Source organism: Hemicordylus capensis, chromosome 14 (genome assembly GCF_027244095.1).
Source record: "Hemicordylus capensis ecotype Gifberg chromosome 14, rHemCap1.1.pri, whole genome shotgun sequence".
NCBI classification, from domain to species: Eukaryota; Metazoa; Chordata; class Lepidosauria; order Squamata; family Cordylidae; genus Hemicordylus; species Hemicordylus capensis.
This window is the reverse complement of record NC_069670.1, coordinates 6,398,510-6,419,698: the sequence shown is the minus strand read 5'-3', so window position 1 is coordinate 6,419,698 and position 21,189 is coordinate 6,398,510. Positions and strand designations below refer to the sequence as shown.

The 21,189-nt window shown below is 48.6% G+C and overlaps 2 long non-coding RNA genes across 5 annotated transcripts in view; both read right to left on the bottom strand.

Moving 5' to 3' along the window:
• LOC128337633 (uncharacterized) overlaps positions 1-21,189 on the bottom strand; it is a 79,873-nt gene that overhangs the window by 2,899 nt on the left and 55,785 nt on the right. Inside the window, exons 1-3 of one of the 4 annotated variants that reach the window (XR_008312345.1) lie at positions 8,303-8,405; positions 977-8,180; positions 6-773 (exon numbers count right to left, since the gene is read on the bottom strand). This is a non-coding gene — a long non-coding RNA (uncharacterized LOC128337633). The other 3 variants (XR_008312348.1, XR_008312340.1, XR_008312339.1) reach the window with 3 other exon arrangements.
• Positions 8,425-20,917, bottom strand: LOC128337635 (uncharacterized). Its single transcript, XR_008312350.1, has 4 exons — positions 19,523-20,917; positions 19,222-19,353; positions 17,998-18,221; positions 8,425-16,821 (listed from the first exon to the last, which is right to left on the bottom strand). It is a non-coding gene; the product is annotated as an uncharacterized LOC128337635 (long non-coding RNA).

The following is a 21,189-nucleotide window of genomic DNA, read 5'->3' as shown; positions in this document are numbered from 1 at the left end:
CTTACCTGACCAAAGCCGCCAAAGCCGCCTCGTGGTGCATCCTCAGCCAGCAGAGGCTCAGAGGGAGCCGCTCTCCAGATCTCTTCGGGGATGCTCTGAGCAATACGTGGGGCGGCCTTTGGAGTGTCCAGGAGTATATTACTGTTGACATAATTTGTTTCCTCGCCTCTGTATGCTTGCTCAATTATTATTTTAATACAAAAATTGACCTTCCAACATGATCTAAAGTGATTTGAGAATATTTCATACTAATTTTCTGCTCACTTTTTCTGGTCAATCAGTTATAGCCCATTTATCTCCTAATATTTTGTTGCCTATTTTATTTTATCTCCTAATATTTTATTGCCTATTTTATTTTATCTCCTATTTTAATTCCTATTTAATTCCTATTTTATTTCCTATTATTTTAATTCCTATTTTTGTTGTGACTTAAAAATGGAATAAATCAAACTTTGTATTAAAAAATATTGAAGGTTGCATAGAGCAATAATGAGAAGAAATAGGTCAACAATAATAAAACCTGAACCCCCACAAGTCCATCCACGCTGCAGCTTCCTCAGGGGCTACACACAGAGCAGTCCGTAGCAGAGAGAAAGCCAGCAAAGAAGCCAGTCGACTGGTGGAAGCACAACCCGTCCGTTTCTTCTGTGAAGCTTCTTTCAAGGCTGTCTTCTCCTCTCTTTCCGTCTCCTCCAACATCTCCTGCTGCTCCTTTCTGCTTGCTTTCCTCCCTTCCTCTGCAGTGGTTTCTTCTTTCTTTTCTTTGTTCTCTTCTAAACAAAGGGGGAAAAAACACCCATAGGTTCTAGGATCTTTACCTTTTCCCTCTTCAGTCCTCCTTGTCTCCTCCCCAAACGGAGGTGGTGTGAAGTCTGGGATAAGAAAGCCATGCCCCAACTATTTAAAGGGCTGCTAACCGCTAAATTAGGGGCTTCTCAGTCTTACATGGTGGAAAGAAAGCCAGCATCTCACTCACCCACTTGTGGAAGGAGTTTCTGCCTGTTGCTTCTGTGCTGCTTCTTTAAAGCCACTCTCTTTTTCCTCCTCCAGCGTCTCCACTCTTCAAGTCTCCAGTTGCTCTTCCCTGCTGATTTGTCTCTTCCTCCTCTTCCACACGAAGAAGAGAAGCCCCATACATGCGCCAGGGTCTCGATGCTTTTTGCTTTTCAGTCCAACTGGCCTCCTTCACCTGACCCCACGTTGAAAAGGCAGAATGGCTTCTTGAGGACCCCTCTGTTCACCATAGAGCCGCAACCTAAGGAGAGGGGAATTTGAAACTTAGTTTATGGAAATGTCTCCTGGCCTGATCAGAGTCTACTCACTGTGTAACCTCAGTGGGCAGAACCTGCTCAGCACACGACGTGGCCTGGAGGGGTCGGGGAGGCCGCACTTCCGCTGTCGCTCGCTTCCCCCGTGGACAGGGGAGACCAAACTGAAGAATATGGCCAAGGCAGGGCAGAGGTCCCACTTCAACACCACTCAGAACAAGAAGAGGAAAGTGTCACAACCAGGATTAGAGCAGCCACCCCCCAGCTAAATGAAAGGCTCCTCAGAGGGCAGGCAAAGGCCAGCATGAGAAGGCCACGCCCCACCCGAAACAGGGGCTACTCCGTGCACACTGGACATTAAGTCCAGCCTGAGAAGGCCACGATCCAACCATTTTAGGGCCTCCTCAGTGCAAAGACATGAAGTCTAGCCTGAAAGAGCCAACTCCCAGCCAAATCAGGGACACCTCAGTGCAAGGAATATTATGTCCTTCCTGAGAACGCAATGGTCCAAAACTTGTAGGGGCTCCTCAGTGCAAAGACATGAAGTCTAGCCTGAAAAAGCTACATCCCAGCAAAATCAGGGGATCATCAGTTCAAGGAATATCAGGTCCCGACTGAGAAAACCACAAAATAATACTCACCGACCAAGTCAGGGTAACAAACACTCTGTAAGCTTTTTAACACTGCACAGTTCTGACCAGGCTCTCTTTCAGAATCTTCCTCTTCTCTTTCTCTGGCTGTCTGGGCAGACTTCTTTGTTCAAGGGATAGCACAGGTCTGGGGCTCAATCCAGCCTCGCTACTCCGCCAATCTTCAGTGATTTCAGCTCAAGCACAGGTCTGGGGCTCAATCCAGCCTGGCTACCCACCCCATCTTCAGTGAATGCAGCTCAAGCACAGGTCTGGGGCTCAATCCAGCCTTGCTACTCCGCCAATCTTCAGTGATTTCAGCTCAAGCGCAGGTCTGGGGCTCAATCCAGCCTGGCTCAAAGTCTCAAAGTCCTGTCTTGATAGCTGGGCAACTCCAGCAGTCTCCAGCAACCACCAGTTGTCCGTTTCCTTCGTTCTCTCCCAGCTTTCTTTTGCCAGCTCTTCTTCCCAGGTTTCTCTCTCCAGTCGCCTTTCCTCAGCTCTTCTTCTGCAGACTCTCTCAGCCTGACTCAACTGGACTCCAGCTCTTTTTATCCCCCTCAAACATCCCCAGTATATACACTTCTTCCATCCCATCAGCTCAAAGACATGAAGTCCACCCAGAAAAACCACATCCCAGCCAAACTAGGGGCTCCCCAGTGCAAGGGATATTATGTCCATCCTGAGAACCCAATGGTCCATCAATTCTAGGGGCTCCTCAGTGCAAAGACATGAAGTCCACCCTGAAAAAGCCACATCCCTGCCAAATAAGGGCCTCCTCATCGCAAGGAATATTACATCCAGCCTGAGAAGGACAGGTTGCCACAATTGTAGGGGCTCCTCAGTGCAAAGACATGAAGTCCAGCCTGAAAAAGCCACCTCCCAGCCAAATTACAGGCTTCTCAGTGCAAGGAATACTATGTTCAACCTGAGAACGCAATGCTACAAAAACTGTAGGGGCTCCTCAGTGCAAAGACATGAAGTCCAGCCTGAAAGAGCCACCTCCTAGCCAAATTAGGGGTTCCTCAGTGACAGGAATATAACATCCAGCCTGAGAAGGCCACTTTGCCATAATCTTAGCGGCTCCTCAGTGCAAAGACATGAAGTCCAGCCTGAAAAAGCCACCTCCCAGCCAAATTACAGGCTCCTCAGTGCAAGGAATACTATGTTCAACCTGAGAACACAATGCTACAAAAACTTTAGGGGCTCCTCAGTGCAAAGACATGAAGTCCAGCCTGAAGGAGCCACCTCCCAGCCAGATAATACCAAACTCTTCCGGCTAGTGAAATCCAAAACGGATTGTGAGGAGCTCCAAAAGGATCTCTCCAAACTGGGTGAATGGGCGACAAGCAGTTCAGTGTTGGCAAGTGTAAGGTGATGCACATTGGGACGAAAAACCCAAACTTCAAGCACATGCTGATGGGATCTGAGCTGTCAGTAACTGACCAGGAGAGGGATCTTGGGGACATGGTGGACAGCTCTTGAATGTGTCGACTCAATGTGCGGCAGCTGTGCAAAAGGCCAGTTCCATGCTAGGGATCATTAGGAAGAGGACTGAAAGTAAAACGGCTAATATTATAATGCCCTTATACAAAACTATGGTGCGACCATACTTGGAGTAGTGCAAACAGTTCTGGTCTCCACATCTAAAAAAAAAAGGACATTGTAGAACTGGAAAAGGTGCAGAAGAGGGCTACCAAGATGATCAGGGGCCTAGAGCACCTTCCTTAGGGGGCAAGGCTACACCACCTTGGGCTCTTTAGTTTAGTAAACAGATGACTGCAGGGAGACATGACTGAGGTCTATAAAATCCTGCACGGTGTGAAGAAAGTGGATAGAGAGAAAATCTTCTCCCTGTCACATAACACTAGAACCAGGGGTCATCCCATGAAACTAATTGCCAGGATGTCGAGGACAAACAAACGGAAGTACTTTTTCACACAACACATAATCAACATGTGGAATTCTCTGTCACAAGATGTGGCGACAGCCAACAACCTGGATGGCTTTAAGAGGGGTTTGGATATCCTCATGGAGGAGAGGTCTAGCAATGAATACTAGTTGGAGGGCTATAGGCCACCTCCAGCCTCAAAGGCAGGATGCCTCTGAGTGTCAGTTGCAGGGGAGTAAAAGCAGGAGAGAGGGCATGCCCTCAATTTCTGCCTGGCTTCCAGCAGCATCTGGTGGGCCACTGTGCAAAACAGGATGCTGGACTAGATGGGCCTTGGGCCTGATGCAGCAGGGCTTTTCTTATGTAAGGAATATTACATCCAGCGTGAGAGGGCCAAGCTGCCACAATTTTAGCGGCTACTTGTGCAAGGAATATTAGTCCAGCCCGAGAAGGGTGCATTGCAAAAATTTTAGGGGCTCCTCAGTGCAAAGACATGAAGTCTAGCCTGAAAAAGCTACATCCCAGCCAAAGCAGGGGATTGTCAGTTCAAGGATTATCAGGTACCGACTCAGAAAACCACAAAATAATACTCACCGAGCAAGTCAGTGTGTAGGCTTTTTAACACTGCACAGTTCTGACCAGGCTCTCTTTCAGAATCTTCCTCTTCTCTTTCTCTGGCTGTCTGGGCAGACTTCTTTGTTCAAGGGATAGCACAGGTCTGGGGCTCAATCCAGCCTGGCTACTCCCCCATCTTCAGTGATTTCAGCTCAAGCACAGGTCTGGGGCTCAATCCAGCCTGGCTACCCACCCCATCTTCAGTGATTTCAGCTCAAGTACAGGTCTGGGGCTCAATCCAGCCTGGCTACCCACCCCATCTTCAGTGAATGCAGCTCAAGTACAGGTCTGGGGCTCAATCCAGCCTGGCTCAAAGCCTCAAAGTCCTGTCTTGATAGCTGGGCAACTCCAGCAGTCTCCAGCAACCACCAGTTGTCCGCTTCCTTCATTATCTCCCAGCTTTCTTTTGCCAGCTCTTCTTCCCAGGTTTCTCTCTCCAGTTGCCTTTTCTCAGCTCTTCTTCTGCAGACTCTCTCAGCCTGACTCAACTGGACTCCAGCTCTTTTTATCCCCCTCAAACATCCCCAGTATATACACTTCTTCCATCGCATCAGCTCAAAGACATGAAGTCCACCCAGAAAAACCACATCCCAGCCAAACTAGGGGCTCCCCAGTGCAAGGGATATTACGTCCATCCTGAGAACCCAATGGTCCATCAATTCTAGGGGCTCCTCAGTGCAAAGACATGAAGTCTAGCCTGAAAAAGCCACCTCCCAGCCAAATTACAGGCTCCTCAGTGCAAGGAATACTATGTTCAACCTGAGAACACAATGCTACAAAAACTTTAGGGGCTCTTCAGTGCAAAGACATGAAGTCCAGCCTGAAAGAGCCACCTCCCAGCCAAATTAGGGGTTCCTCAGTGACAGGAATATAACATCCAGCCTGAGAAGGCCACTTTGCCATAATCTTAGCGGCTCCTCAGTGCAAAGACATGAAGTCCAGCCTGAAAAAGCCACCTCCCAGCCAAATTACAGTCCCCTCAGTGCAAGGAATATTAAGTCTACCTGATAAGTCGGAGTTGCCACAATAGTAGGGGCTCCTCAGTGCAAAGACATGAGGTCCAGCCTGAAAAAGCTACCTCCCAGCCAAATTACAGGCTCCTCAGTGCAAGGAATATTAAGTCTACCTGATAAGTCGGAGTTGCCACAATAGTAGGGGCTCCTCAGTGCAAAGACATGAAGTCCAGCCTGAAAAAGCCACCTCCCAGCCAAATTACAGGCTCCCCAGTGCAAGGAATATTAAGTCTACCTGATAAGTCGGAGTTGCCACAATAGTAGGGGCTCCTCAGTGCAAAGACATGAAGTCTAGCCTGAAAAAGCCACATCCCTGCCAAATAAGGGCCTCCTCATCGCAAGGAATATTACATCCAGCCTGAGAAGGACAGGTTGCCACAATTTTAGGGGCTCCTCAGTGCAAAGACATGAAGTCCAGCCTGAAAAAGCCACCTCCCAGCCAAATTACAGGCTCCTCAGTGCAAGGAATACTATGTTCAACCTGAGAACACAATGCTACAAAAACTTTAGGGGCTCCTCAGTGCAAAGACATGAAGTCCAGCCTGAAAGAGCCACCTCCCAGCCAGATAATACCAAACTCTTCCGGCTAGTGAAATCCAAAACGGATTGTGAGGAGCTCCAAAAGGATCTCTCCAAACTGGGTGAATGGGCGACAAGCAGTTCAGTGTTGGCAAGTGTAAGGTGATGCACATTGGGACGAAAAACCCAAACTTCAAGCACATGCTGATGGGATCTGAGCTGTCAGTAACTGACCAGGAGAGGGATCTTGGGGACATGGTGGACAGCTCTTGAATGTGTCGACTCAATGTGCGGCAGCTGTGCAAAAGGCCAGTTCCATGCTAGGGATCATTTGGAAGGGGAAAGTAAAATGGCTAATATTATAATGCCCTTAAACAAAACTATGGTGCGACCACACTTGGTGTAGTGCAAACAGTTCTGGTCACCACGTCTAAAAAAAAAGGACATTGTAGAACTGGAAAAGGTGCAGAAGAGGGCTACCAAGATGATCAGGGGCCTAGAGCACCTTCCTTAGGGGGCAAGGCTACACCACCTTGGGCTCTTTAGTTTAGTAAACAGACGACTGCAGGGAGACATGACTGAGGTCTATAAAATCCTGCACGGTGTGAAGAAAGTGGATAGAGAGAAAATCTTCTCCCTGTCACATAACACTAGAAACAGGGGTCATCCCATGAAACTGATCACCAGGAGGTCGAGGACCAACAAACGGAAGTACTTTTTCACACAACACATAATCAACATGTGGAATTCTCTGCCACAAGATGTGGCGACAGCCAACAACCTGGATGGCTTTAAGAGGGGTTTGGATATCCTCATGGAGGAGAGGTCTAGCAATGAATACTAGTTGGAGGGCTATAGGCCACCTCCAGCCTCAAAGGCAGGATGCCTCTGAGTGTCAGTTGCAGGGGAGTAAAAGCAGGAGAGAGGGCATGCCCTCAATTTCTGCCTGGCTTCCAGCAGCATCTGGTGGGCCACTGTGCAAAACAGGATGCTGGACTAGATGGGCCTTGGGCCTGATGCAGCAGGGCTTTTCTTATGTAAGGAATATTACATCCAGCGTGAGAGGGCCAAGCTGCCACAATTTTAGCGGCTACTTGTGCAAGGAATATTAGTCCAGCCCGAGAAGGGTGCATTGCAAAAATTTTAGGGGCTCCTCAGTGCAAAGACATGAAGTCTAGCCTGAAAAAGCTACATCCCAGCCAAAGCAGGGGATTGTCAGTTCAAGGATTATCAGGTACCGACTCAGAAAACCACAAAATAATACTCACCGAGCAAGTCAGTGTGTAGGCTTTTTAACACTGCACAGTTCTGACCAGGCTCTCTTTCAGAATCTTCCTCTTCTCTTTCTCTGGCTGTCTGGGCAGACTTCTTTGTTCAAGGGATAGCACAGGTCTGGGGCTCAATCCAGCCTGGCTACTCCCCCATCTTCAGTGATTTCAGCTCAAGCACAGGTCTGGGGCTCAATCCAGCCTGGCTACCCACCCCATCTTCAGTGATTTCAGCTCAAGTACAGGTCTGGGGCTCAATCCAGCCTGGCTACCCACCCCATCTTCAGTGAATGCAGCTCAAGCACAGGTCTGGGGCTCAATCCAGCCTGGCTCAAAGTCTCAAAGTCCTGTCTTGATAGCTGGGCAACTCCAGCAGTCTCCAGCAACCACCAGTTGTCCGCTTCCTTCATTATCTCCCAGCTTTCTTTTGCCAGCTCTTCTTCCCAGGTTTCTCTCTCCAGTTGCCTTTTCTCAGCTCTTCTTCTGCAGACTCTCTCAGCCTGACTCAACTGGACTCCAGCTCTTTTTATCCCCCTCAAACATCCCCAGTATATACACTTCTTCCATCGCATCAGCTCAAAGACATGAAGTCCACCCAGAAAAACCACATCCCAGCCAAACTAGGGGCTCCCCAGTGCAAGGGATATTACGTCCATCCTGAGAACCCAATGGTCCATCAATTCTAGGGGCTCCTCAGTGCAAAGACATGAAGTCTAGCCTGAAAAAGCCACCTCCCAGCCAAATTACAGGCTCCTCAGTGCAAGGAATACTATGTTCAACCTGAGAACACAATGCTACAAAAACTTTAGGGGCTCTTCAGTGCAAAGACATGAAGTCCAGCCTGAAAGAGCCACCTCCCAGCCAAATTAGGGGTTCCTCAGTGACAGGAATATAACATCCAGCCTGAGAAGGCCACTTTGCCATAATCTTAGCGGCTCCTCAGTGCAAAGACATGAAGTCCAGCCTGAAAAAGCCACCTCCCAGCCAAATTACAGTCCCCTCAGTGCAAGGAATATTAAGTCTACCTGATAAGTCGGAGTTGCCACAATAGTAGGGGCTCCTCAGTGCAAAGACATGAGGTCCAGCCTGAAAAAGCCACCTCCCAGCCAAATTACAGGCTCCTCAGTGCAAGGAATATTAAGTCTACCTGATAAGTCGGAGTTGCCACAATAGTAGGGGCTCCTCAGTGCAAAGACATGAAGTCCAGCCTGAAAAAGCCACCTCCCAGCCAAATTACAGGCTCCCCAGTGCAAGGAATATTAAGTCTACCTGATAAGTCGGAGTTGCCACAATAGTAGGGGCTCCTCAGTGCAAAGACATGAAGTCTAGCCTGAAAAAGCCACATCCCTGCCAAATAAGGGCCTCCTCATCGCAAGGAATATTACATCCAGCCTGAGAAGGACAGGTTGCCACAATTTTAGGGGCTCCTCAGTGCAAAGACATGAAGTCCAGCCTGAAAAAGCCACCTCCCAGCCAAATTACAGGCTCCTCAGTGCAAGGAATACTATGTTCAACCTGAGAACACAATGCTACAAAAACTTTAGGGGCTCCTCAGTGCAAAGACATGAAGTCCAGCCTGAAAGAGCCACCTCCCAGCCAGATAATACCAAACTCTTCCGGCTAGTGAAATCCAAAACGGATTGTGAGGAGCTCCAAAAGGATCTCTCCAAACTGGGTGAATGGGCGACAAGCAGTTCAGTGTTGGCAAGTGTAAGGTGATGCACATTGGGACGAAAAACCCAAACTTCAAGCACATGCTGATGGGATCTGAGCTGTCAGTAACTGACCAGGAGAGGGATCTTGGGGACATGGTGGACAGCTCTTGAATGTGTCGACTCAATGTGCGGCAGCTGTGCAAAAGGCCAGTTCCATGCTAGGGATCATTTGGAAGGGGAAAGTAAAATGGCTAATATTATAATGCCCTTAAACAAAACTATGGTGCGACCACACTTGGTGTAGTGCAAACAGTTCTGGTCACCACGTCTAAAAAAAAAGGACATTGTAGAACTGGAAAAGGTGCAGAAGAGGGCTACCAAGATGATCAGGGGCCTAGAGCACCTTCCTTAGGGGGCAAGGCTACACCACCTTGGGCTCTTTAGTTTAGTAAACAGACGACTGCAGGGAGACATGACTGAGGTCTATAAAATCCTGCACGGTGTGAAGAAAGTGGATAGAGAGAAAATCTTCTCCCTGTCACATAACACTAGAAACAGGGGTCATCCCATGAAACTGATCACCAGGAGGTCGAGGACCAACAAACGGAAGTACTTTTTCACACAACACATAATCAACATGTGGAATTCTCTGCCACAAGATGTGGCGACAGCCAACAACCTGGATGGCTTTAAGAGGGGTTTGGATATCCTCATGGAGGAGAGGTCTAGCAATGAATACTAGTTGGAGGGCTATAGGCCACCTCCAGCCTCAAAGGCAGGATGCCTCTGAGTGTCAGTTGCAGGGGAGTAAAAGCAGGAGAGAGGGCATGCCCTCAATTTCTGCCTGGCTTCCAGCAGCATCTGGTGGGCCACTGTGCAAAACAGGATGCTGGACTAGATGGGCCTTGGGCCTGATGCAGCAGGGCTTTTCTTATGTAAGGAATATTACATCCAGCGTGAGAGGGCCAAGCTGCCACAATTTTAGCGGCTACTTGTGCAAGGAATATTAGTCCAGCCCGAGAAGGGTGCATTGCAAAAATTTTAGGGGCTCCTCAGTGCAAAGACATGAAGTCTAGCCTGAAAAAGCTACATCCCAGCCAAAGCAGGGGATTGTCAGTTCAAGGATTATCAGGTACCGACTCAGAAAACCACAAAATAATACTCACCGAGCAAGTCAGTGTGTAGGCTTTTTAACACTGCACAGTTCTGACCAGGCTCTCTTTCAGAATCTTCCTCTTCTCTTTTTCTGGCTGTCTGGGCAGACTTCTTTGTTCAAGGGATAGCACAGGTCTGGGGCTCAATCCAGCCTGGCTACTCCCCCATCTTCAGTGATTTCAGCTCAAGCACAGGTCTGGGGCTCAATCCAGCCTGGCTACCCACCCCATCTTCAGTGATTTCAGCTCAAGCACAGGTCTGGGGCTCAATCCAGCCTGGCTACCCACCCCATCTTCAGTGAATGCAGCTCAAGCACAAGTCTGGGGCTCAATCCAGCCTGGCTCAAAGCCTCAAAGTCTTGTCTTGCTAGCTGGGCAACTCCAGCAGTCTCCAGCAACCACCAGTTGTCCGTTTCCTTCGTTCTCTCCCAGCTTTCTTTTGCCAGCTCTTCTTCCCAGGTTTCTCTCTCCAGTCGCCTTTCCTCAGCTCTTCTTCTGCAGACTCTCTCAGCCTGACTCAACTGGTCTCCAGCTCCTTTTATCCCTCTCAAACACCCCCAATACATACACGTCTTCCATCCCATCCACTCAAAGATATGAAGTCCACCCTGAAAAAGCCACATCCCTGCCAAATAAGGGCCTCCTCATCGCAAGGAATATTACATCCAGCCTGAGAAGGACAGGTTGCCACAATTTTAGGGGCTCCTCAGTGCAAAGACATGAAGTCCAGCATGAAAAAGCCACCTCCCAGCCAAATTACAGGCTCCTCAGTGCAAGGAATATTAAATCTACCTGATAAGTCGGAGTTGCCACAATAGTAGGGGCTCCTCAGTGCAAAGACATGAAGTCCAGCCTGAAAAAGCCACCTCCCAGCCAAATTACAGGCTCCCCAGTGCAAGGAATATTAAGTCTACCTGATAAGTCGGAGTTGCCACAATAGTAGGGGCTCCTCAGTGCAAAGACATGAAGTCTAGCCTGAAAAAGCCACATCCCTGCCAAATAAGGGCCTCCTCATCGCAAGGAATATTACATCCAGCCTGAGAAGGACAGGTTGCCACAATTTTAGGGGCTCCTCAGTGCAAAGACATGAAGTCCAGCCTGAAAAAGCCACCTCCCAGCCAAATTACAGGCTCCTCAGTGCAAGGAATACTATGTTCAACCTGAGAACACAATGCTACAAAAACTTTAGGGGCTCCTCAGTGCAAAGACATGAAGTCCAGCCTGAAGGAGCCACCTCCCAGCCAGATAATACCAAACTCTTCCGGCTAGTGAAATCCAAAACGGATTGTGAGGAGCTCCAAAAGGATCTCTCCAAACTGGGTGAATGGGCGACAAGCAGTTCAGTGTTGGCAAGTGTAAGGTGATGCACATTGGGACGAAAAAGCCAAACTTCAAGCACATGCTGATGGGATCTGAGCTGTCAGTAACTGACCAGGAGAGGGATCTTGGGGACATGGTGGACAGCTCTTGAATGTGTCGACTCAATGTGCGGCAGCTGTGCAAAAGGCCAGTTCCATGCTAGGGATCATTTGGAAGGGGAAAGTAAAATGGCTAATATTATAATGCCCTTAAACAAAACTATGGTGCAACCACACTTGGTGTAGTGCAAACAGTTCTGGTCATCACGTCTAAAAAAAAAGAACATTGTAGAACTGGAAAAGGTGCAGAAGAGGGCTACCAAGATGATCAGGGGCCTAGAGCACCTTCCTTAGGGGGCAAGGCTACACCACCTTGGGCTCTTTAGTTTAGTAAACAGACGACTGCAGGGAGACATGACTGAGGTCTATAAAATCCTGCACGGTGTGAAGAAAGTGGATAGAGAGAAAATCTTCTCCCTGTCACATAACACTAGAACCAGGGGTCATCCCATGAAACTGATCGCCAGGAGGTCGAGGACCAACAAATGGAAGTACTTTTTCACACAACACATAATCAACATGTGGAATTCTCTGCCACAAGATGTGGCGACAGCCAACAACCTGGATGGCTTTAAGAGGGGTTTGGATATCCTCATGGAGGAGAGGTCTAGCAATGAATACTAGTTGGAGGGCTATAGGCCACCTCCAGCCTCAAAGGCAGGATGCCTCTGAGTGTCAGTTGCAGGGGAGTAACAGCAGGAGAGAGGGCATGCCCTCAATTTCTGCCTGGCTTCCAGCAGCATCTGGTGGGCCACTGTGCAAAACAGGATGCTGGACTAGATGGGCCTTGGGCCTGATGCAGCAGGGCTTTTCTTATGTAAGGAATATTACATCCAGCGTGAGAGGGCCAAGCTGCCACAATTTTAGCGGCTACTTGTGCAAGGAATATTAGTCCAGCCCGAGAAGGGTGCATTGCAAAAATTTTAGGGGCTCCTCAGTGCAAAGACATGAAGTCTAGCCTGAAAAAGCTACATCCCAGCAAAATCAGGGGATCATCAGTTCAAGGAATATCAGGTCCCGACTGAGAAAACCACAAAATAATACTCACCGAGCAAGTCAGTGTGTAGGCTTTTTAACACTGCACAGTTCTGACCAGGCTCTCTTTCAGAATCTTCCTCTTCTCTTTTTCTGGCTGTCTGGGCAGACTTCTTTGTTCAAGGGATAGCACAGGTCTGGGGCTCAATCCAGCCTGGCTACCCACCCCATCTTCAGTGATTTCAGCTCAAGCACAGGTCTGGGGCTCAATCCAGCCTGGCTACCCACCCCATCTTCAGTGATTTCAGCTCAAGCACAGGTCTGGGGCTCAATCCAGCCTGGCTACCCACCCCATCTTCAGTGAATGCAGCTCAAGCACATGTCTGGGGCTCAATCCAGCCTGGCTCAAAGCCTCAAAGTCCTGTCTTGCTAGCTGGGCAACTCCAGCAGTCTCCAGCAACCACCAGTTGTCCGTTTCCTTCGTTCTCTCCCAGCTTTCTTTTGCCAGCTCTTCTTCCCAGGTTTCTCTCTCCAGTCGCCTTTCCTCAGCTCTTCTTCTGCAGACTCTCTCAGCTTGACTCAACTGGTCTCCAGCTCCTTTTATCCCTCTCAAACACCCCCAATACATACACGTCTTCCATCCCATCCGCTCAAAGATATGAAGTCCACCCTGAAAAAGCCACATCCCTGCCAAATAAGGGCCTCCTCATCGCAAGGAATATTACATCCAGCCTGAGAAGGACAGGTTGCCACAATTGTAGGGGCTCCTCAGTGCAAAGACATGAAGTCCAGCCTGAAAAAGCCACCTCCCAGCCAAATTACAGGCTCCTCAGTGCAAGGAATACTATGTTCAACCTGAGAACGCAATGCTACAAAAACTGTAGGGGCTCCTCAGTGCAAAGACATGAAGTCCAGCCTGAAAGAGCCACCTCCTAGCCAAATTAGGGGTTCCTCAGTGACAGGAATATAACATCCAGCCTGAGAAGGCCACTTTGCCATAATCTTAGCGGCTCCTCAGTGCAAAGACATGAAGTCCAGCCTGAAAAAGCTACCTCCCAGCCAGATAATACCAAACTCTTCCGGCTAGTGAAATCCAAAACGGATTGTGAGGAGCTCCAAAAGGATCTCTCCAAACTGGGTGAATGGGCGACAAGCAGTTCAGTGTTGGCAAGTGTAAGGTGATGCACATTGGGACGAAAAACCCAAACTTCAAGCACATGCTGATGGGATCTGAGCTGTCAGTAACTGACCAGGAGAGGGATCTTGGGGACATGGTGGACAGCTCTTGAATGTGTCGACTCAATGTGCGGCAGCTGTGCAAAAGGCCAGTTCCATGCTAGGGATCATTAGGAAGAGGACTGAAAGTAAAACGGCTAATATTATAATGCCCTTATACAAAACTATGGTGCGACCATACTTGGAGTAGTGCAAACAGTTCTGGTCTCCACATCTAAAAAAAAAAGGACATTGTAGAACTGGAAAAGGTGCAGAAGAGGGCTACCAAGATGATCAGGGGCCTAGAGCACCTTCCTTAGGGGGCAAGGCTACACCACCTTGGGCTCTTTAGTTTAGTAAACAGACGACTGCAGGGAGACATGACTGAGGTCTATAAAATCCTGCACGGTGTGAAGAAAGTGGATAGAGAGAAAATCTTCTCCCTGTCACATAACACTAGAACCAGGGGTCATCCCATGAAACTAATTGCCAGGATGTCGAGGACAAACAAACGGAAGTACTTTTTCACACAACACATAATCAACATGTGGAATTCTCTGCCACAAGATGTGGCGACAGCCAACAACCTGGATGGCTTTAAGAGGGGTTTGGATAACCTCATGGAGGAGAGGTCTTGCAATGAATACTAGTTGGAGGGCTATAGGCCACCTCCAGCCTCAAAGGCAGGATGCCTCTGAGTGCCAGTTGCAGGGGAGTAACAGCAGGAGAGAGGGCATGCCCTCAATTTCTGCCTGGCTTCCAGCAGCATCTGGTGGGCCACTGTGCAAAACAGGATGCTGGACTAGATGGGCCTTGGGCCTGATGCAGCAGGGCTTTTCTTATGTAAGGAATATTACATCCAGCGTGAGAGGGCCAAGCTGCCACAATTTTAGCGGCTACTTGTGCAAGGAATATTAGTCCAGCCCGAGAAGGTGCCTTGCAACAATTTTAGGGGCTCCTCAGTGCAAAGACATGAAGTCTAGCCTGAAAAAGCTACATCCCAGCCAAATCAGGGGATCATCAGTTCAAGGAATATCAGGTCCCGACTGAGAAAACTACAAAATAATACTCACCGACCAAGTCAGGGTAACAAACACTCCGCAGGCTTTTTAACACTGCTCAGTTCTGACCAGGCTCTCTTTCAGAATCTTCCTCTTCTCTTTCTCTGGCTGTCTGGGCAGACTTCTTTGTTCAAGGGATAGCACAGGTCTGGGGCTCAATCCAGCCTGGCTACCCACCCCATCTTCAGTGATTTCAGCTCAAGTACAGGTCTGGGGCTCAAGCACAGGTCTGGGGCTACACTTCTTCCATCCCATCAGTGCAAAGACATAAAGTCCACCCAGAAAAACACACATCCCAGCCCAATTAGGGGCTCCCCAGTGCAAGGGATATTATGTCCAGCCTGAGAAACCAATGGTCCATCAATTGTAGGGGCTCCTCAGTGCAAAGACATGAAGTCTAGCCTGAAAAGGCCACATTCCCACCAAATTACAGTCCTCTCAGTGCAAGGAATTTTAAGTCGAGAAGGTGAAGTTGCCGTAATTTTAGGTGCTCCTCCGTGCAAAGACACAAAGCCCAGCCTAAAAAAGCCACCTCCCAGCTACATTAGGGGCTCCTCAGTGACAGGAATATTTTGTCCAGTCTGAGAACCCAATGGTCCAAACATTTTAGCAGCTCCTTAGTACAAAGACATGAAGTCTAGCCTGAAAAAGCCACATCCCCACCAGATTACAGTCCCCTCAGTGCAAGGAAGAGGGCAGCCAAGACAATCAGGGGCCTGGAACACTTTCCTTATAAGGCTAGATGCATCTAGGGCTCTCTACTTTGGAAAAAAGGCAACTAAGGGGAGATCAAGGTGTATAAGGTTATGCATAGAGTGGAGAGGGTAGACAGAGAGACATTTTTCTCCCTCTCTCACAACCCAAAACCAGCGGTCATCCCATGAAACTGAAGGCTGGGAAATTTAAGACTGACCAGAGGAAGAACTTTTTCACACAGTGCATAATAAATCTATGGCATTCCTTGCCATGGGATGTGGCGATGGCCAGCAGCTTGGATGGCTTTAAAGGGGGCTTAGACAGATTCACGGTGGACAGGCCTAGCAATGGCTATCTCCAGCCTCAGAGGCATGATGCCTCTCAATACGAACTGCAGGGGAACAACAGTAGGAGAGAGGGCATGCACATACCTCTTGCCTATGCGCTCCCCAGAGGCATCTGGTGGGCCACTGTGTGAAACAGGATGCTGGACTAGATAGGCCTTGGGCCTGATCCAGCAGGGCTGTTCTTATGACCATCCCCAGAGAGCCTCAACTCAGGGAGAATGAGTCTTCTAAGCTTAAGGCTTCAGGGTGTGTCTCTTTGCCTGATCACAGGCCACTCACCATGTGTCTTCAGCCAGCAGAGCCTGCTCAGCACAGCACACTGCTTGAAGAGGTCAGGGATGCCGCACTTCCACCGTCCCTCGCTTCCGCTGCAGGCAGGGCAGACCCAACTGAAGAATGTGGTCTGTGCAGGTCGGAGATGCCTCTTCACTACCACTCAGAGCATGAAGGGCGAAGTCATGCAGCCATGATCGGAGGTGGCCACCACCCAGCCAAATTAGGGGCTACTCAGAGAAAAGACTTGAAGTCCAGCCTGAAAAGCCATACCCCTCCCAAATCTGGTGTTCCTCTGTGCATGGACACTAAGTCCAGCCTGAGAAGGCATGTTCCAACAGTTTTAGGGGATACTCAGAGTAAAGACATAGTGTCCAGTCATATAAAGCCACATCCCAACCATCACAGCCAATTTAGGGGCTCCTTATTGCAAGTAATATTCCAAGTAATATTCCAAGTCCAGGCCAAGAAGGATGCATTGCAACAATTTTAGGGGCTCCTGAGTGCAAAGACATGAAGTCTAGCCTAAAAAAGCCACCTCCCAGCCAAATTAGGGAATCTTCTGCACACATAATATCTAGCATGAGAAAGCCATGCTGCAGGTAAATGAGCCTCTACTCAGAGTGATGCATGGTGGGGGGGAAGACAGCAATGAAGCCAGCCGACTTGTGGAAGCACAATCTGCCCATTTCTTCTGTGAAACTTCTTTAAAAGCAGCCTCCTCCTCCTCCAATCTCTTCACTTTTCACATCTTCTGTTGCTCCTTTGCGCTTCTTTTTCTCCCTTCTTCTGCAGTTCTTTCTTCTGACTTTTCTACCCTTTGCCTTTTAAACAAAAGAAAAAAGCTTCATCAGTTTCAAGATCTTTACTCTTACCCCTATTTAGAATGGCTTCTTGAGGACCATTGATCTAGGATCATGAGGAAGGGGATTGAAAATAAAAATGCTAATATAATGCCCTTATACAAAACTATGGTGAGGCCACACCTGGAGTACTGCGTACAATTCTGATCACCACATCTAAAAAAGGACAATGTAGAACTGGAAAAGGTGCAGAAGAGGGCAACCCAGATGATCAGGGGCCTGGAGCAGCTTCCTTATGAGTCTAGGCTACAACATCTGAGGCTCTCTACTTTGGAAAAGAGACAACTAAGGGAAGATTGAAGTATATAAAGTTATGCATGGAGTGGAGAGGGTAGACAGAGAGACATTTTTCTCCCTCTCTCACAACACTAGAACCAGCGGCCATCCCATGAAACTGAAGGAGAGGAAAGCTGGTCTTGTGGTAGCAAGCACTTGACCCAATAGCTAAGCAGGGTCTGCCCTGGTTGCATATGAATGGAAGATTTGATGTGTGAGCACTGCAAGATATTCCCCTGAGGGGTTGGAGCTGCTCTGGGAAGAGCAGAAGGTTTCAATTTCCCTCCCTGGCTTCTCCAAGATAGGGCTGAGAGAGATTCCTGCCTGCACCTTGGAGAAGCCGCTGCCAGTCTGTGAAGACAATACTGAGCTAGATAGACCAACTGTCTGATTCAGGAACATAGGATACTGCCATATACTATGTTTCTAAGGTTGGGAAATTTAAGACTGACCAGAGGAAGTACTTTTTCACACAGTGCATAATAAATCTATGGCATTCCTTGCCATGGGATGTGGCAATGGCCAGCAGCTTGGATGGCTTTAAAGGGGGCTTAGACAGATTCACGGTGGACAGGCCTAGCAATGGCTATCTCCAGCCTCAGAGGCATGATGCCTCTCAATACGAACTGCAGGGGAACAACAGTAGGAGAGAGGGCATGCTCATACCTCTTGCCTATGCGCTCCCCAGAGGCATCTGGTGGGCCACTGTGCGAAACAGGATGCTGGACTAGATAGGCCTTGGGCCTGATCCAGCAGGTCTGTTCTTATGACCATCACCAGAGAGCCTCAACTCAGGGAGAACGAGTCTTCTAAGCTTAAGGCTTCAGGGTGTGTCTCCTTGCCTGATCAGAGGCCACTCACCATGTGTCTTCAGCCAGCAGAGCCTGCTCAGCACACCACACTGCTTGAAGAGGTCAGGGATGCCGCACTTCCACCGTCCCTCGCTTCCGCTGCAGGCAGGGCAGACCCAACCGAAGAATGTGGTCTGTGCAGGTCGGAGATGCCTCTTCACTACCACTCAGAGCATGAAGGGCGAAGTCATGCAGCCATGATTGCAGTTGGCCACCGTCCAGCCACATCAGGGGCTACTCAGAGAAAAGACTTGAAGTCCAGCCTGAAAAGCCATACCCCTCCCAAATCTGGTGTTCCTCTGTGCATGGACACTAAGTCCAGCCTGAGAAGGCATGTTCCAACAATTTTAGGGGATACTCAGAGTAAAGACATAGTGTCCAGTCATATAAAGCCACATCCCAACCATCACAGCCAACTTACTTAGGGGCTCCTCAGTGCATCCTCCAACCATTTTCAGGGCTTTTTCCAGCATGGGAAAGCCAGATCCTACCCAAATTAGGGGCTCCTCAATGCATTGACATTAAGACCATCCTGAGAAAGCCATGCTCCAACCATTTTAAGGGCTCCTCAGTGCAAAGACATGAAGTCCAGCATGAGAAAGCCAGGGCCCACCCACATTATTATTATTATTATTATTATTATTATTATTATTACATTTATATCCCGCTCTTCCTCCAAAGAGCCCAGAGCGGTGTACTACATACTTGAGTTTCTCTTTCACAACAACCCTGTGAAGTAGGCTAGGCTGAGAGAGAAGTGACTGGCCCAGAGTCACCCAGCTAGTTTTATGGCTGAATGGGGATTTGAACTCGGGTCTCCCCGGTCCTAGTCCAGCACTCTAACCACTACACCACGCTGGCACATCTGTGGCTACTCTGTGGATTCAGTGTGGTGTAGTGGTTAGAGTGCTGGACTAGGACCAGGGAGACCCGAGTTCAAATTCCCATTCAGCCATGAGACTTGCTGGGTGACTCTGGGCCAGTCACTTCCCTCTCAGCCTAACCTACTTCACAAGGTTGTTGTGATGAGAAACTGAAGTATGTAGTACACCACTCTGGGTTCCTTGGAGGAAAAGCGGGATATAAAAGTAAGTAAGTAAATAAATAAAATAAAAACACTCAGTGCACAGACATTAAGTCCAGCATGAGAAAGCCACATAAATCAGCCAGAACTCAAAGTGAACACTGGCAGTTAAAACCATCAACAACGCCAACCAATTTCTAGTAGCAGAACCTGCCCGTTTCTTCTGTGACACTTCTTAATGCCAGTCTCCTCCTCCTCCCCTTCACTTTTCATGTCTCCTGTTGCTCCTTCCTGATTGTTTCTTCTTCTGTAGTTCTTTCTTCTGTCTTTTCTCCACTTTGCCTTTTAAATGAGGAAAAAAGCTTCATAAGTTTCAAGATATTTACTCTTTCCCATTTCCCCTTTCTTGAGGACCATCTCTGTTCACAAGAGAGCCTCCACTCAAGGAGAATGAGACTTCAAAGCTTATGGCTTCAGGATTTGTCTCCTTGCCTGATCAGAGTCCACTCACCACATTTTTTCAGCCAGCAGAGTCTGCTCAGCACACCACACTGTTTGAAGAGGTCAGGGATGCCACACTTCCACTGCCCTTCATTTCTTCCATGGGTAGGGCAGACCAAGCTGAAGATTATTGTCTGGTCAAGTCAAGAGATGCCACCTCACCCCCTTCTCAGAGCATGAAGGGCAAAGTCATGCAGTCAGGATTGGAGGCAGCCTCCGTTCAGCTAAATGAAGGGCTTCTCAGAGCAAAAATGTGAAGCCCCAAAAGAAAAAGGCACACTCCTACTAAATGAGGGGCTACACAGAGCAACGAGAGAAAGTCCATTATGAGAAAGCTATGCTCTGGCTAGAACAGGGGTTACTACTCAAAGCAAAACATTAAGTCCACATGAAAAATCCACACTCCAGCTACCTTGCAGGCTGCTCTGAGCAAGGTGTCTGGGCAATCTGGCTTGGATCTAGCCCCTCACAGCTCTTTTAGGGACTGCTGTTGAGGAAGAAGTCCTAGGCTTTCTGGGGTCTCAGGTTTTTATTATTGATAAGCTTTTCCCCTTCTTTCCATATGCTTCCTTGAATATTATTTTAATACACTAATTGTTCTAAAATATTTAATCTGCTTGATAATGCTTCACACTATTTTTTTTGTTTACTTCACCTATTAAATTAATGATCCTATATTATAATACACTAGCTTACTTTGTTTAGATTTTATCCTATTCTTTTCTATTTTAGTCTATGCATATTAGATTTTATCCTATTTAAAGCCTATTTTGGTTTTAAACAATATTTTAAGTTTGTATTTAAACAATATTGCAAGCAGCATATAGAAATAATGGGGGGAAGCCACCCATAACAAAACCCTGGAAACACCCTAGGCCAGCCACAGAATTGCCCTTTAAGATTTATGCTCTTTTGAGGCAGCCACCCAGAGAAGCCTCACAGGGCTGTGGATATCTTTAAAGAGCAGTAAATTGCTCCTAGAAAATTAAGCTTTTTTGAGAGGCAGCCACTCTCTCCCAGCCAGAGGAACCTCACAGGACTGTGGGGATATCTGAAGGCTACAAAATAGCCATTTCAGCACCAAGAAGAGGCTCTTTTGAGGCAGCAGCCACTTTCTCCCAACTGAGGTTGCCCCTCTTAGAGTGTGTGGTGTGGGGGGAGGTTTGAAATCCTCAGAGGAATCCCCCCCCCTTTTTTTTCCGGGCTTCTCGCCCTCACAGGGCAGTTTTGTGGGGCTAAAATGAGAGAAAGAGAAAAAAACAAAACACGCCCCTTGTGGAGAGTCAATGCATTGAGACGGTGCCTTGGGCGGGCGGCCCGCCTAGGCCCCGCTCCTGAGGCGAGGCTGCAGCTCTCTCCTCCTTCCAGGCGCCTCCAACTCAAATGCGAGGAAACAAGCCGGAGCTGTCAAGTTGGCGGGGCGGGACCAGCAGCCGGCCAATCAGCGGCAAGAAGTCGGGCTAGAGCTGTCAAGTCCCGGAGCGCGTGGCCAGCAGCCAGCCAATCAACGACCGCGACCAAAGTCCGCGCGCGGAGAGCGGGAAAAGCAAGAAGGGCGCTGAGGGAAAGCGAGTGGGGGGAGGGGGGCTGAGGCTGAGAATAGCCGCCCCAATAATGGCTTCTTCTCCCGCCTTTTTCTATTTTCCTGTCAGAGGAACAGACTGAGCCACGTTTCCC